Source organism: Talpa occidentalis, unplaced genomic scaffold, assembly GCF_014898055.3.
Source record: "Talpa occidentalis isolate TD23 unplaced genomic scaffold, MPIMG_talOcc4v2.1 talOcc4.4, whole genome shotgun sequence".
NCBI classification, from domain to species: domain Eukaryota; kingdom Metazoa; phylum Chordata; class Mammalia; order Eulipotyphla; family Talpidae; genus Talpa; species Talpa occidentalis.
The window spans coordinates 83,784,453-83,801,780 of NW_023604295.1; the positions used below are offsets into that span (position 1 = coordinate 83,784,453).

The 17,328-nt window shown below is 35.8% G+C and overlaps 1 long non-coding RNA gene across 1 annotated transcript in view; it reads right to left on the reverse strand.

The window, feature by feature from the left end:
- Positions 1-922: 922 nt before the first annotated feature.
- The window catches only part of LOC129146683 (uncharacterized), a 33,285-nt gene continuing 16,879 nt past the window's right edge, over positions 923-17,328 (reverse strand). Inside the window, exon 3 of the long non-coding RNA XR_008553711.1 lies at positions 923-1,366. This is a non-coding gene — a long non-coding RNA (uncharacterized LOC129146683). The remainder of the gene's footprint in view (positions 1,367-17,328) is intronic.

The window sequence follows — 17,328 nt, forward strand, 5'->3', positions numbered from 1 at the left end:
GAGGACTCTGACTCCTCCTTTACCCGGTCTGCTGGATCAGAAAACCTGCCTGGAGTCCAGTCCTGCCTCTACAACTTGCCTCCCACAAGTGCAAATTGCTCTCATGTTGAATTCCCAACATACATGCCTCTCATGGTCTCTATGCTTGTCCATCTAAGCAATCCAAATTGCTTACTTTTATTTTTTCTTTTAGATCATTCTTGTCTTTATAACTTTTTTAGATTGTTGTTGTTGGAACACCATTATTTTATATACTTGTTAGTGTTTTTACAGTGTAGAATTTCCCTCCTCAGGGGTAGTTACTGTAGAACTCATATCAGCAAGCACACATAGTCCTCCACTCTAAGACCAATGTTTTCCTCATTGCCCCTGTTCTTCTCTCTTCCTCCCCCACTGGATATCTGGGATCTGTGGTCAGTGTCCAAAGGTCACCTGTGTATAGATGTGAGTACTTGATGCTAATGATTCCTATTAGAGTAAATAAAATGTCCACTAACTTATCACTACTATTATACCTTATACCAACTGTTGTGATAATATTACTGTCAAGCACCCCTGTGTCCATTCTGTGATCTCAGGGGACACAATTTCTACTCAGTCAGGTTTTCAATGCTTGTTTTAGGTTTTCTTCTGACAGGACCTGTTTTATCTGCTTCAGTTTACCTGCATTGGATTAATTTCTTCTCCTATTTTCTTCTTATTTTTCCACATTTGTATTTTTTTTTATCTATACTGCACATTTGACATATTCCTGATAACATCCATGACAGCCAGACTCTCTCAGGTTCACTAAATTCTGACCACAGCTATTCTCCTTCTATGAATGGACATCTTGCTGCTCGCTTGAACTGAAGCATTCATTGGCATGCCACAGACTCTACGGTAACAATTCAGCTGGCAAGATTTTATATAGGGTATTTTGTTTTATTAATCTTTTTATGCATCATTTTTAAAATCTTCTATAGCTGGGTCAGTTTTGATAATCTTGATCCAACTTTCCCTGGAATCCTTTCAGTCTTGTCAGTTTGGAGGAATGTCACCATATACTTGAACTCACACCCTTCTTACTTATATGCTGGGACACAGAATTGGAGCTAGCAAATAAATGTCCACATGCATAAATGAAGCATATAAAGGATTGCCACTATGAACCATTTCCTTGAAACTCTGACAATATGCATGGAATACTTTTATAGAAGAATATTTTTTCTGGAAATATGTAAATAAGACTTGGATCCAAGGAATTGGAATTCTGTCCCATACATAAACATAGTAGAAGAGGTTTAGTTCTATCTAAAGATTCATGAAAATCTTCCTGAAGCAGATGATTTCCCAAATGAGTCTTGTAGTGTGATAATGAGTTTCTCTGAAAGAAAAAAAAGTTTGGTAAGGCATTAAGGAGATAGAACCAGGACAATTAGTGGGGAATGGGCAAATCATCATAATATTTAAGGGAAGTGTAGTTAGTATTATTTTAATTTATTTTTTAAAGATTTATTTATTTATGCATACATGAGGTGAGGTATTATAGGCCAGAAGTGTGGGGAACAGAACAGGAGGATTGACTGAAATACACTGTTGAGGGGAGCAGCAGGTGAGTCAGGAGAGGTCTGCTGTACCATGTGAGTAGCTCCCTAGCTGGGGATGGACCTCGTGCTGCAGTAAGTTTTCTAGCTGACATACAGCATTTACTTGTGCAATTAGGTTTGAAAATTATCCCCATATGCACATTAGTTATTGGGAATTCAATGAGGTGAGTGGTCATATTGTTCTTTCAGATTGGACACTGGTAGGAATATGATGAATTTAATGTAAGAAGAATGTTTTACTTTTGACATTATATATGCATTTTTGTTTATATTTTATCTTACATCATTTGAACACATGCTACCTGAATTTAAGGACCCTTGTCTATTTGTTCAGATTCCTTTGTCCTTAGTGTTTATAGTGAAAGGTGACATGTGAATAATTGTGATGTTAAATATGGCTAGTTCATATCACACAAGTAAAAGAATGCAAAACCTAAAACAACAATAAGTATATTTACAAAATGCTCATGAATTATCATTGACAACTGTAAAAACCTTACTGTCATTTGCAATTTTGCGGTTCATTTTAAATCTGTTTATTACTCATAGTTTTTTTTTTCATTACTAGTAAATGAAAATCTAAGCAAAGATATTCTGCCCAGAAGCATAGAAGTAAAGCTACTAACAGTTGATTACAGAATACATAATTTTTGCTAAGTATTTAGGGAAATTTCTGAGGAAAATACCAGAATGTATAATTTGACTTCCTTTCTCAGGTTTTCCCTGCATGGTTAAAAATAAGAAAAACATGTTACAAGTGAATTAACTGATGGCATTATGCCTTGAATCTACTTTTTTGGTTATGTATCTAGCTATATGAAAACATTTATAATTGCATTTAAAGTAAGAATGAATGTAATTACTTTCATATGTAAATGCAATGTACTTTTTGACTGATAACCCACAGAGGAAATCATTAATGTTCATATTTTATAATACATGAAGTTTTCAAACTATGTCACCAAATAAAGGAGTGATTTATTTTTAGATCCTCAATATCTTTTGTAATAGTCATTGTCAGGGCCTCCCTGGTGGCACCAGGGGTTAAGTCTCAGTAAAATGAAATTATTGCCAGCCACTCCAGCATGATAATTCATGATCCCTGGCCAGGGAGGTGACCCACAGGATGCAGCAGACCTCTCCTGTCTCTCCCACTGCTCCCCTCAGCAGTGTTTTCAGTCTATCTGCCTGTTCTGCTCCCCACTCTGTATCTGGTGAACTCTTTCACCCCTCACACCGCTGGCCTATACACAAGTCCTTCTATGCATAAATAAGTAAATCTTTAAAAACTATGAAAAATAAAAAAATAAACTTTAATCAAAATATAATCAAATGAATCTTTAAAATAATTTAAAAGTATTTTACCAAAATTTTCTCTTACATGTACTTCATATACTTAAATATTTTTTAATTTATTAAAATTACTTTGCTCAGGTATATTTAATCACAATAAAATGCTGATTGTTCATATAGTGAGGCACAGTGAATAATGCAGAAGTTTGTATAACCACCACCACAATCAAGAATAGAATATTTTCATCACCCTTATATATTCTGGTGTGTCTCATTTTAGTCAGTCTCCCTCACTTCTGGTACTGGCAAAAAACAGTTTGAATATTTGTTTGAATATTGAATTGAGTATTTGTTTCACCTGCTCTTAAATTTGTTCATTGAATATTTGTTTCACCTGCTGTTAAATTTCCTGAGGTAGAGTTATGCTCTATTTTGTGTCTGGTTTCTTCTGCTCAGTGTAACGTTTTTGAGATCCACTATGTTGTTACATGCATCATGTATACCTTTAATTTTATTGTTGAGTAGACTTATATTTTATGCATATAGCACAATAATATATTTTATGCATATAGCACAAAATGCATATAGCATTTACTTGCATGTAGGCATTTGGGTTGTTTCTAGTTCCTGGAGTTATTTACGATATAGTTGTGGAAATTTGTATACAGATATTTGTGTTGAGATGTAGACATATCATTTCTCCAATACGGATGCTTAGTATTTTGAAAATCTGATGTGCATTTAACTTTGTAAGAAACCATGAAACATTTTATGTGGTTATGTCCATTTACTTGCCCACCAATTACATATGAGAATTTCATTTGCATAAAGTTTTTTTTTAAGATTTATTTATTTATTCATACAAGCACTAGGTACAGTCACAAGCGCGGGAGGGTGAGAGAATTCACCAGATCTAGAGCGGGAACAGAACAGGCAGACTGACAAAGTACACTGCTGAGGGGAGTAGCGGGCAGCAGGATAGGTCTGCGTGCCCTGTGGGACCCTCACCCGGTGGCCAGGGATCGAACCGGCGCTGCAGAGGCTGCGGGCAGCTTCGCAACCCAGCACTCAATCTCTGCGCCACCAGGGAGGACCTTCATAAAAGTTTTGTAGGTATTTGATATAGTATGTATTTTAAATTTATTGATTCCAGTGGATGTTTATTGCATCTCATTGTGCTTTTAATTTACATTCTTGAAGGCAAATGATGTTGACTTCATTTTCCGTGGCAAATTGATTGTTTTGCCTATAAATTATTCAAAATCATAGATATTTTTTATCTAAAGTGTTTTTCTTTTAGTATTTCTCCCATTTATCTTTCCACAAAAGATTCACATTTATTCATGTTCCATAAGAATTCTTGATATTTAATCTACATGCCAATTATGAAAATTATTCAAAACTATATCATGACCAGAATCCAGGCATGATTTTAGCACATTGATATCTTGTTGAATAATTCAAATAAATACCTTCATTTCATGGATATTAGTTTCTAGTAGGATAAATAAAGATGATGATAGCTGAGAGAGAGAGAGAGACCAATAATGATAATAATGCAGGGCAAACTTCATTTTAATAGTTCACCACAGGTTTTACACTTTAGGATGTGAATTCTGTTTTCTTTTTCTTTTTTTTTTTTAAGATTTATTTATTCATTCATTCATTCATTCATTCATTCATTCATTCATTTATTTATAGAATCATTGCGTACAGTCAGAAGCACGGGAGGGTGAGAGAATTCACCAGAGCCAGAGCGGGGAGCATAGCAGGCAAAAGAGCCAAAGTACATTGCTGAGGGGAGCAGCGGGCAGCAGGAGAGGTCTGCGTGCCCTGTGGGACCCTCGCCCTGTGGCCGGGGATTGAACCGGCACTGCAGAGGCTGTGGGCAGCTTCGCAACCCAGCGCTCAACTGCTGCACCACCAGGGAGGCCCTGTTTTGTTTTTCTTTTTAAATATTTTTTTATTTATTTATACAAGAACTGGGGTACAGGCAAGATGCGCAGGTGGGTGAGAGGATTCACCGAGACAGAGCAGGGAACAGAACAGGCAGACTGATGAAATACACTGCTGAGGGGAGCAGTGGGTGCGACAGGAGAGGTCTGTTGTGCCATGTGGGACCCTCGCTGGCCTGCTGAGAATGAATCAGAGCTGCAGAGGCTGGGGACAGCTTCACAGCGCTGCTCTCAATCCTCCTGCACCACCAGTGGAGGCCCAGGATGTGAATTTTGAGAAGATCAGAATGGAGTTGTGGTTTAAGCTCAGCTGATAACTGGGAAGAATAAAAACCCAGGCAAAGATGTCATGAAGTTCAAAGTGCCATGTGATATGCACATATTTGATGTGTTTTAGAAACATTATGAAGACCAGTATAGATAAACATAAGTGAACAAGTGGAAGATGTTACAGGATGACAGGGAAACAGATGTGGAAAGAATAAAAGATTTTAAAAGAACTCACTGGCACTCTATGCAGCATAGATTGGTGGAGTCAAGACAAACTATTAATTATAATTACTTTTTTTATTTTATTTTTGCCTTGAAAAACTGGAGTGTAGACCAAAGGTATGGGGGCAGGGTGAGAGATGAGCCAGAGACAGAGTGAGGAGCAGAGCAGGGGGATCTGTATGCTGTGCCATGCAGGTGTTTTATCCCTGGCTGGGAATGAAATTCAAGCCATGGTGGTGACAGTGCTGTGACTTAACCCCTAGGCCACCAGGGAGGCCCTGAGGCAAACTGTTTATCAGATCTGTGCAGAAAATAAATGAAAATCTTTAAAAAATAAATAAACAGCAAACTATTTAGATAAGAGACTATTTCAATAATCCAAAGATGCAGAGAAAATTGAAAGGAGCCTTAAAGTCTGCATATTTTTGGAATAAGAAACAAAAGATATTTGTGATTCCCCAATATGAAACAGCAATAGAAAGAACTATTTCTCAAAACTGATAGAATCATATCAGAAGTGAACACTAACGTAAGCAATGGACTTGGGGTTATAGCATTCAGTGTAGTTTCACTGATAATAACCAAAGAAAAATTCTGATACAGGATATGACATTGGAAGCAGTTAGGCATACATGGTGATAAGGGGGTATGTGGAAACAGTATGTAAATTCTGCCCAATTTTGCTATGAACCTAAAACCGCTCAGAACTGGAGGAGGCTATGTTAAGTGAAATATATCAGAAGGAAAAAAGACAAACATTGGATGGTTTCCCTCAGGTATGGGATATAGAGAGACAAAACAAAGAGTCAGGAAACACCTAACTAAAACCAAACTCTGGGAATCTGATTTTAAAATTGATGGTACCAGTGGGGAGGGGGATGGTGGAAGTTTTGGACTATGGTGGTACATTGGACAATGATGGTATATTAGACTGGTACATTGGACTATGGTGGAGGAATAGGGGTGCCTTGATGATAGATGTGGTGTGGTTACATACATCTGATGAGGTATGATCCTATACCTACTAATCATATACAGTATTATAAATCAGTACTAATCATTTACAGTATTATAATTCAATACTTCAATAAAAATAAGTAAATAAAATGCAGTTAATATTTTTCTAAAGCAATTAAAATTAATGGAGTTGCCATTTATAAACTTATAAAGACTGAGATTAAATATTTGATGCCAGGCTGAGAATTATGAGTTTAATTTTGGACAAATAAGTGTGATATGTCTGCTTTACATGCAAGTTAAAGTATTAGTTAGGTACTTTTTTGGCAACACAAGCCAATCTTTATTTAAAAAAATACAGTAGGGCCTCCCCAGTGGTACTGCGGGTTGAGCACCAAACTGTGAAGCTGTCCGCAACCTCTGTAGCATGGGTTCGATTCCTGGCCTGCCAGGGAGAAACACACATGGCGCGGCAGACTGCCTCGCCTGCTGCTACCCTCAGCAGTATCTTTGGTCTGTCTGCCTGTTCTGCTCCCCACTCTGTCTCTAGTGAATTCTCTTACCCTCCTGCGCCTCTTCCCTATACCCCAGTTCTTGTATAAATAAATAAATATTTTAAAAAATTAAAAAGTAGAAGGCTCTTGTGTGCCTCTGAAGGTGAAGGCTTTTGGTAGCCAATCTCAGAGAGGAAGAGTTCGGAGGCTTTGCAAGTAGCCAAGTGATTGACTGAAACTGCTCCCGGTTTTGCTGCTGTTGAGGCCATGCAGAAAAGGCAAAGACCCGGAACAAGACGTCTTGTTGAGATTTATCTTTGTGTCCGGAAGGGGCCTGAATAATGAGAAAGTTAAGTCTAGTCAAGTTGGAAAATGTTTTGTTGACAAATATGCCCTGAGAAATTCATCAAAAAAAATCCCCTTAGACCTTTCTCCAGTAAAGACTGCTTGAAACTGACAGATGACTCTTGGAGGAACCAGAGGGGAGCAGAGAAGCTCATCCAAGATGCCGGCCAGTCCCAACAACACAGTGTCCCAACGCATACGGCAAATTAGAAAACAGACAGTAGGGAGGAGAAGAACCACACGCTACCTAGCAACTCCCCAGGGAAAAAGCACACCACAAAAAGAAAACCAGCCCCCAGATTGCAACGACAGTAACTTGGAAGAACTTCTGAGCCTTCCAGAAAGAGAATTTAAAATTGCTGTGATTAAAAAACTGACAGAAGTCATAAAGGAAAACAATGATAAGGGAAAAATAATCAACGATCAGAAGAATGAAATTGAGTCCCTAAAGAGGGAAGTAAAAGAAATGCAGGAGATCAAAGAATTAATGGAAGAACTAAAGAATTCTGGGAAAAGCAATGAAAGCAGAATAGATGAAATGGAAGAACGAATAGGTACGCTTGAAGACACAGAAATAAAAAGAACCAAAACAGAAAAGGAAAGAGAAGTACGAAGGAAAAAGAACGAAGAAAGACTTCGGGAACTATCTGACTCCATGAGGAAAGGAAATATAAGAGTTATAGGAATACCAGAAGGAGAGGAGAGAGAAGTAGGAACAGAGAAAATATTCAAAGAGATAATTGAAGAGAATTTCCCAAATGTGAAGAAGGAGCTGAAAAATGATATACAAGAAGCAAGAAGAACACCAAACTTCCACAACAAAAGGAAAAATACAGCAAGACACATAGTAGTAAAACTCCCAAGAATCCAGCACAAGGAAAAAATAATGAAGCTGGCAAGAGGGAAGAAACAGATAACATTCAAAGGAAAGCCAATCAGGCTGACATCAGACTTCTCCGAAGAAACACTACGGGCAAGGAGAGAGTGGAGGGACATAGTCAACAGACTCCAAGAAAACAGATGCCAACCAAGAATACTCTATCCCGCAAAGCTCTCCTTCCTCTTTGAAGAAAGAATATGGACCTTCCCAGACAAACAGAAACTCCGGAATTTCATTACAACTAAACCCCCACTCCAAAAAATACTACAAGGAGTCCTAAAGCCAGAACCTCAGAGGGAAGAATAACAACGAAAGAAAGCCAAAAAAAAAAAGTTATTAAAAGAATAAATAAATAAAATCAAAGGAAAGACAAACACAATGGCAAATACAGATGTTAACATATCAATATTAACTCTAAATGTAAATGGACTAAACTCTTCAATAAAAAGACACAGAGTTGCAGCCTGGATTAAGAAACAAAACCCAACCTTTTGCTGTCTCCAGGAAACACATTTAGCTACAAAAGATAAAAATAGGCTCAAAGTTAAAGGATGGAAAACAATCCTACAAGCAAATGGACCAAAAAAGAAAGCAGGAACAGCTATACTTATATCAGATAAAACAGATTTCAAACTCAAAAAGATAAAAAGAGACCCCAATGGTCACTACATTATGATCAAGGGGACAATACTTCAAGAAGAAATAACACTCATTAACATATACTCACCAAACAAAGGAGCACCAAAATATATCAGACAACTGTTGTCCTCTCTGAAAACAGACATCAGAGAGAACACATATGTAGTGGGAGACTTCAACACACCACTATCAACAATGGATAGATCAACAAGGCAAAAAATATGTAAAGAAACCAAAGCTCTAAATAAGGACCTAGAGCAATTGGGCTTAACAGACATCTATAGAACACTAAACCCCAAAAAAATGGAGTACACATTTTTCTCAAGCGCACACGGATCATTCTCCAGGATCGATCACATACTGGGGCACAAGACAAACAACAGATACACCAAGATTGAAATCATATCAACCATCTTTTCTGACCATGAAGGCATCAAACTAGTAATAAACCATAAAAAGAAGGCAAGGAACTTTCCTACCTCATGGAGATTAAAAACCACACTACTGGAAGACCACTGGACTAATGAGGAGATCAAAGAAGAAATTAAAAAATTCTTTGAATTGAACAACAAGGAGGACACCAATATCCTAAATGTATGGGATGCAGCAAAAGCAGTAATAAGAGGAAAATATATAGCAATAGAAGCTCACATCAAGAAACAAGAAAGAACTCAAAGAAACAACCTAATCTCGAAGCTCAAAGATCTAGAAAAGAACAACAAAAAAAACCCCAAAACCAGTAGAAGAAAAGAAATAATAAAAACCAAAGCAGAAATAAATGAAATTGATACTAAAAAAACAATCCAAAAGATCAATGAAACCAAGAGCTGGTTCTTTGAAAAAATCAATAAAATAGACAAACCCCTAGCCAGCCTCACAAAGGAAAAAAGGGAGAAAGCACAAATAAACAGGATCATCAATGAAAGAGGAGAAATCACAACGGACACAGCAGAAATCAAAAGAATAATCAGTAACTACTATGAACAGTTATATGGAAACAAGTTTAACAATCTAGAGGAGATGGACAAATTCCTACAACTCTATAATCACCCAAAGCTAGATAAAGAAGAAATAGAACACCTAAACAGACCAATTACAAGCAGCGAAATTGAAATGGTAATCAAAAACCTCCCCAAAAACAAAAGCCCAGGACCTGATGGATTTACAAATGAATTCTACCCAACATTCAGAGACAAATTAGTGCCTATCCTTCACAAACTCTTCCAAACAATTGAGAAGGAAGGGACAATACCAAACACGTTCTATGAAGCCAACATTACACCAATACCAAAACCGAACAAGGACAACACAAAAAAGGAAAACTACAGGCCAATCTCCCTAATGAACACTGATGCAAAAATCCTCAATAAAATTTTAGCTATCAGAATCAAACAATGTATCCATAAGATAATTCACCACGACCAAGTAGGATTCATTCCAGGGACACAAGGATGGTTTAACATCCGAAAATCAATCAACGTTATCCAACACATCAACAAAAAGAAATATAAAAACCATATGATAATATCAATAGATGCTGAGAAAGCTTTCGACAAAGTGCAACACCCATTCATGATAAAAGCCCTTGAAATTCTTGGGATACAAGGAACGTACCTCAACATCATAAAGGCCATATATGACAAGGCAACAGCCAGTATCATTCTCAGTGGTGAAAAGCTGAAAGCAATTCCATTAAGATCTGGAACAAGACAAGGATGTCCACTCTCACCACTGCTTTTCAATATAATACTGGAAGTCCTAGCCAGAGCAATAAGACAAGAGAAAGACATCCAAGGAATCCAAATAGGAAAAGAAGAAGTCAAACTATCACTATTTGCAGATGATATATTATACATAGAGAACCCCAAAAACTCCACAGAAAAACTAATTCAACTCATCAATGAGTTCAGTAAAGTGGCAGGATACAAAATCAACACGCAAAAGTCAGTAGCCTTCCTATACACAAACAATAAATCTGAAGAAGAAGAAATCAAAAAAACTATCCCTTTTGTTATTGAAACAAAAAAAATCAAATATTGGGAATAAATCTAACAAAAGAGGTAAAGGACCTATACAAAGAAAAGTATAAAACACTGTTAAAAGAAATAGAAGAAGACACAAAGAAATGGAAAGATATCCCCTGCTCATGGATTGGAAGAATAAACATTATTAAAATGGCCATCCTTCCAAAAGCAATATACAGATTCAATGCTATTCCAATCAAAATTTCAATGTCATTCTTCAAAGAAATAGAACAATTATTGATGAAATTCATATGGAATCACAAAAAACCCCGAATAGCCAAAGCTCTCCTGAAAAAAAAAGAAGGGAATGGAGGCATCACACTTCCAGACTTCAAACTATACTACAAAGCCATAATCATCAAAACTGCATGGTATTGGAACAAGAACAGACATACAGACCAATGGAATCGAATAGAAAATCCAGAAATAAACCAACAGATTTATGGTCAACTAATCTTTGACAAAGGAGCAAAGACTATGCATTGGAGTAAAGAAAGTTTGTTCAATAAATGGGGCTGGGAAAACTGGGTCGCTACATGCAAAAGAATGAAGCTTGACCACTACCTCACACCATACACAAAAAACAACTCAAAATGGATTAAAGAACTAGACATAAGACCTGAAACCATAAAATATATAGAAGGAAATATAGGTGAAACACTATGTGATTTGCACATCAAAGACATCTTTACAGACACATCACCCAAAGCAGTGATAGTGAAGGCAAAGATAAACAGCTGGGACTACATCAAATTAAAGAGCTTCTGCACAGCAAAAGAGACAATAACAAAAACAAAGAGAAACCCCACCAACTGGGAGAACATTTTTGCACCCAACACTAATGATGAAGGACTGATCACAAAAATCTGCAAAGAGCTGATGAGACTCAACAACAACAAAGAAAATAATCCAGTCAAAAATGGGCAGAAGAGCTAAAAAGAAACTTCTCTGAAGAGGAAATGCAAATGGCCAACAGGCATATGAAAAAATGTTCAACATCACTTGTCATCAGGGAAATGCAAATCAAAACTACCATGAGATACCATCTTACACCAGTGAGAATGGCACATATTAAAAAAACTAGCAACAACAAATGTTGGCGAGGGTGTGGAGAAAAAGGAACTCTTCTGCACTGTTGGTGGGAGTGCAAACTGGTCCAACCACTGTGGAAAGCTGTGTGGAGATTTCTGGACCTACTAAACATAGAGCTTCCATATGATCCAGCAATTCCACTCCTAGGTATTTACCCAAAGGACACAGAAACATCAATTCCAAAGAACACCTGCACCCCTATGTTTATAGCAGCACTGTTTACAATAGCTAAGCTTTGGAAACAACCCAAATGCCCAAAAATAGATGACTGGATCAAGAAGATGTGGTACATATATACCATGGAATATTACTCAGCATTCAAAAAAGATAAACACATGCAATTTGCAGCAACATGGATGGCGCTGGAAGGGATCATGTTCAGCGAAATAAGCCAAAAAGAAAAAGAAAAATACCGGATGGTCTCACTCATAGCAGGAATCTAGAAAACTTAAATAAGGGACCAGGAAAATGAATAACTATAAGAAAGTGAAAATCAAAATCAACAAAAAACTATGAACCAGAGACACTTTTAGGGGGCGGGGGCAGGAGGGGAGGGATTGGGGTCAGAATGGGGGGGCTGCAATTGTATGGGGAATATAACAATAAAATTTATTATTAAAAAAAAATCCCCTTAAAAGCAAAATGTCATATTTGATGCAATTAATTCTTCATCTTCATTTGTCTAGCACCTATTAAGCTTCTCTCACATGAAAAACTATGCTCTTCCTGGCATGTTGCTACTCATTTTAAAATGCATTAATATTATTTATGGCTGTGATCACAAATACATTTTACTTGAATTAAGATAAAAACAAAATAACTTTGACAAATAAAAAAAAATTAAAAAGTATTAATACATAGCAATTCTTGGTATACTAAATATTCCTTTATGAATTTTAAATCTAAGTTGACTTATTCATCAGATTGCATAAAAAAGTAAAAATAGTATGAATTTCCACATAATGGAGCTGGCTCATAATGGATGTTATATTGATTGGCTTGGTAAGTTCAATGCCAAGGATAGGGATGCCTGTATTATTTAGGTACTTTGAAGCATGATTGAAATGTTCAGGAGTGAGATCTAAGCTGAAAATAAAAATTTAGAGAATATAAGCATATTGATTTTTTCTAAACTTATGGGGATGTTATTGCTTAAGGATTGGGTGGAAGTAGAAACTCCAATATATCAGGTCAGGAAGACAAAGATAAACCACTGAAAGGAGTTGAAAAAGCAGCTTCCAGTGAGAAAAGAAAATTAAAATATGGTAAGACATAATGACTGAAAATTGAATTTGACCATTTAAAATTCATTCTTGTGCCATGTAATTAGAATTGTTTATTATAAGTAGTGGGAGGAAAATCTAATTTGTTTGGTGCAAGTGAGAATAAGAGAAAGGATTCTGTATTTCTACAGGATAAAGTGGCTAATTAGTTAATGTCAGTGAATGTGTGGGTGTGTTTGTATGTAAGTATGTATATATATATGTACACATGGAAAATTAACAGTAAAGCATATAACATATAATTAATAGTATCATGGAGTATTAACTAAAGACAGAGAATACAAAATAAGTTAACTTAATGTGTAAAATGGGTAAAAAAAACATATGAAGCCAGGAGAACTAGCTGCCATACCAGAGCAGATGACTGCATGAAAATCACGAAGAGAAGACAGCTTTCCTAAATTGAACATATGTAAATATGGAATTTTTTTCCCTTTGACTACTTAGAGAGACCTTTTCACATTTTGGATGTGTGTCACGCACACACAATTTTTATATAAACTTGTATATCCTTGTATATGTGTGCACTTGCTGAAACTACACGTTAGTGGTTATATATGGATAGCATTAACTAATATTAGCTGATATTCTGTAAATCACTTGTTGATATCAGTAAATAAACATTTTTAATTTTTTTTTTATTATATGAAATCAAGTAGATGATTAAGCCTAAAATAAATCTTTAGTTGTATTAGTTTCACATTTCTATGGAAAATTTCCAAATATGCAACTCTTAATGACAACTTATAAGTTTGAAAATGATGTTACTTAAATTGAAATACTTAGACAAGTTTTGTATAAGTTAATGTGTAGTTTGAAAATCTACTTCTAGATAACACATTAGTAAAGTGACAATTATTCCCCAGGAGATTGACATGTTTCATGTTAGCCTCTTCGAGAGTGAGATTTTTTTTAGTGAATAAACTTATAGCCAACCTTCCAAAAAGATATTCAATTTATAAGGAATATTCTCAATATTTTAACTTATAATCCATGTTATCATTCAATGTTGGCTCAATAAAAAATATTACCAAATTGTATAAAATCATATATAATATAAATGTATATATATGAATATACTGTTGATATTACTAATATTACATAATATAAATGATTTTTGTGTATCAAATGAAGTTAAGGTATACAAGAAGGGGCCTCCTGGTGGGGGGTAAGCGTAAGCACTATGAAGCTATCCACAGCTACCGCAGCATGAGTTTAATCCCTGGCCAAGGAGCTGACCCACATGGTGCAGCAGATCTCTCTTGTCTTGCTCCCTTCAGCAGTGTATTTCAGTCAATCCACCTGTTCTGCTCCTCACTGTATCTCTGGTGAATCCTCTTAGCACCCCCACTGCACCTCTGGCCTACACCCCAGTTCTTGTATGCATAAATAAATACATCTTAAAAAAACATATACAAGATACAAATGACACAAGGATGCAGAGCATAACAACTGCATATCCAGATAACATAACAACTGCATATCCTTATAAAATATTGAGTATAATTGAATTGATATTTTATAATATGTTATATATTGCAATTAATATTTACATATTGCTATCAATGTGACTAATTAACACTATTGCTTGATTCATTTATTTTCAAAGATAGAGGTTGATCTATTTCATTTATTTTTTTAAACATCCATTTTTTATTTTATTAGCATTTTGTAATTTTTTTATTTCTATTTAATTTATCTATGCCTTATTTTATTATTTTCGCTATTCTATGGATGTTGGATCTGTTTGTTCTTATATTTCTAATTTCTTGAAATGAGAGATGTTTATCTGAGCACGTTCTTGTTTCTTTTTTTTTAAGATTTATTTATTTATTTGTTTGTTTGTTTGTTTGTTTATTTATTTATTATTATACAAGAATTGGAGTACAGGCCAGAGGCGCGGGAGGGTGAGGGGATTCACCAGAGACAGAGTGTGGAGCAGAACAGGCAGATGGACCTAAATACACTGCTGAGGGGAGAAGTGGGTGAGACAGGAGAGGTCTGCTGCGCCATGTGGGTTTCTCCCTGGCCGGCTGGGAATCGAACTCACACTGCAGAGGCTGCAGAGAGCTTCACAGTGCTGTGCTCAACCTGCTCTGCCACTGGGGAGGTCCTCTTTCTTATTTCTTGATGTGGGCCTGTATAGCTGTAGATGTCCTTGTTCTTACTGTTTTTACTGTATGATACAAGTTTTGATTTCTTCTTTGATTTTTTTTTATTTTTTAAATATCTTTGCTTATTTATTTTTTTTTTCCACAATATAGGATTTCTACCCTCAGGTGTGACCACCATAGTTATCCCGCCACCAAACTCCCATAATCCTCCACCATATTCCACTGTGCTCACCTGCTCCCCTATTTTCTACTTTCACCATCTCCCACACCCTCCATTTCCCCTTGCAAATTTCTCATATCTGTGGTCTCTTTTCAAGGGCCAGTCTCATAATTTGTTTTGTCTGATAATTGGTTTGGTTCTTCTAGCTACCTCATATAAGTGAAATAATCTGGTATTTTTCTTTCTCCTTGTAGCTCACTTCTCAATCTAGCTCATTTTACTTAATCCCTTTTTGTTCCATCCATGTTGTTGCAAAGACATGAGTTTATTATTTTGATCATTGAGTAGTGTCCCATTTGTGATATATACCTCATCTTCTTATCCACTCGTATATCCGGGGACAATTAGGTTATCTCCAAATATTGACTATTGTGAATTGTATTGCTATAAATATACAAGGGCAGGTTAGTTTTCAAATTAGTGTTTTGAGCTCTTTGGGTAGATAACTGGGAGTGGAATTGTTAGGTCATATGGTAGATCCATTTAAGTCCTCAGAGAAATCTCCACACATCTTTCCATAGGGGCTGAACCCTACTATATTCTCACCAACAGTATAATAGGGTTCCATTGTCTATACACCTTCACCAGTACTAGTTGTGCCTGGATTTTCCAATATAGACCATTCTACAACTGTGAGGTAGTATCTCATTGTGGTTTTGATTTGCATTGCCTCATGATAAGTGATGCTGAGTATTTTTATTTTTGGTATGTCTGTTAGCCATCTGCACATCTTCTTTGGATAACCACCATTTAGTTCTTCTGCCCATATTTTGATTTGGTTGCTGGTATTATTTTTGTTGAGCTCTGTAAGTGCTTTGTATATCTTCTATGTCAGATGCATGGTGTGCAAATTTTTTTTTTTCCATTTAGCAGGATGTCACTTTCTTATGATCACTGTCTCTTCACTATGTGGAAGCTTTTTCATTTGATATAGATCTGGTTGTTTATTTTCTCCTTTGTTTTCCTTGTTAAGGGAGATGAGTCTGAAGTTATGTAATGGATTTTTTTTTTTTTGCTTAAATTTTCTTCTATGGATTTTATGATTCCAGTCTTTAAATTCAAACTTTTTATCCATTTTGAGCTGATTTTTACTATGGTGTGAGATAATAGTCTGATTGCATTCCTTTACATGTGCCCATCCAATTTTCCCAGCACAAATTAGTGAAGAGGCTTTCCTTGTTTTAGGGTATAAACTTTACTTTTTTGTTGTAGATTAATTCTCCTTAAACGTGTGGCATTATTTCTTGGCTTTCAATTCCATTCCATTATCTGTGTATCTGTTTTCATACCAGTACCACAATTTTGTAATTATTATGAATTTTTGGTACAGTTTGAAGTCCAGAAGGGTGAGGTCTCCATTTTTTCTATTTATAGTTAAAACAGAGTGGCTATTTTTTGTAGTTCCATATAAATTTCAGTAAGTTCTATTTCTTTGAAGAATGCTTTGATTCTTTGATTCTTTGACTCTTTAAGAATCAAATTTTTATTGATTTGCACTGAATCTGTAGATTACTTTGAATAAGATAGAACATGAAAACATTGACTCTCCCTATATATGAGTAGGGAGTGTCTTTGTATATATTTGTGTATTCTATTTATTTTAACAATGTTTTATATTTTCCTTGTATAGAATGGAAGATAGTATTTGCACAGCATACATACACAGATAAGAGACTGATATCAAAGATCTACAAAGAATGTACACAACACATCATAAACAAAGCAAACAACCCAATAAAAAAAAAGGCAAAATCACTACAAAAAAAAAAAAAACACTTCAAAGAAGAAATTCAAATGACCAACAGGCATATGAAAATTCAACATCACTAGTTTTCAAGGAAATGCAAATCAAAATTGCAGTGAGATACCAATGCACTCCAGTAAGAATGGCCCACATCAAAAAATAAACCAGAAACAACAAAGGCAAGAAAGTCATGCACTGCTGGTGGAA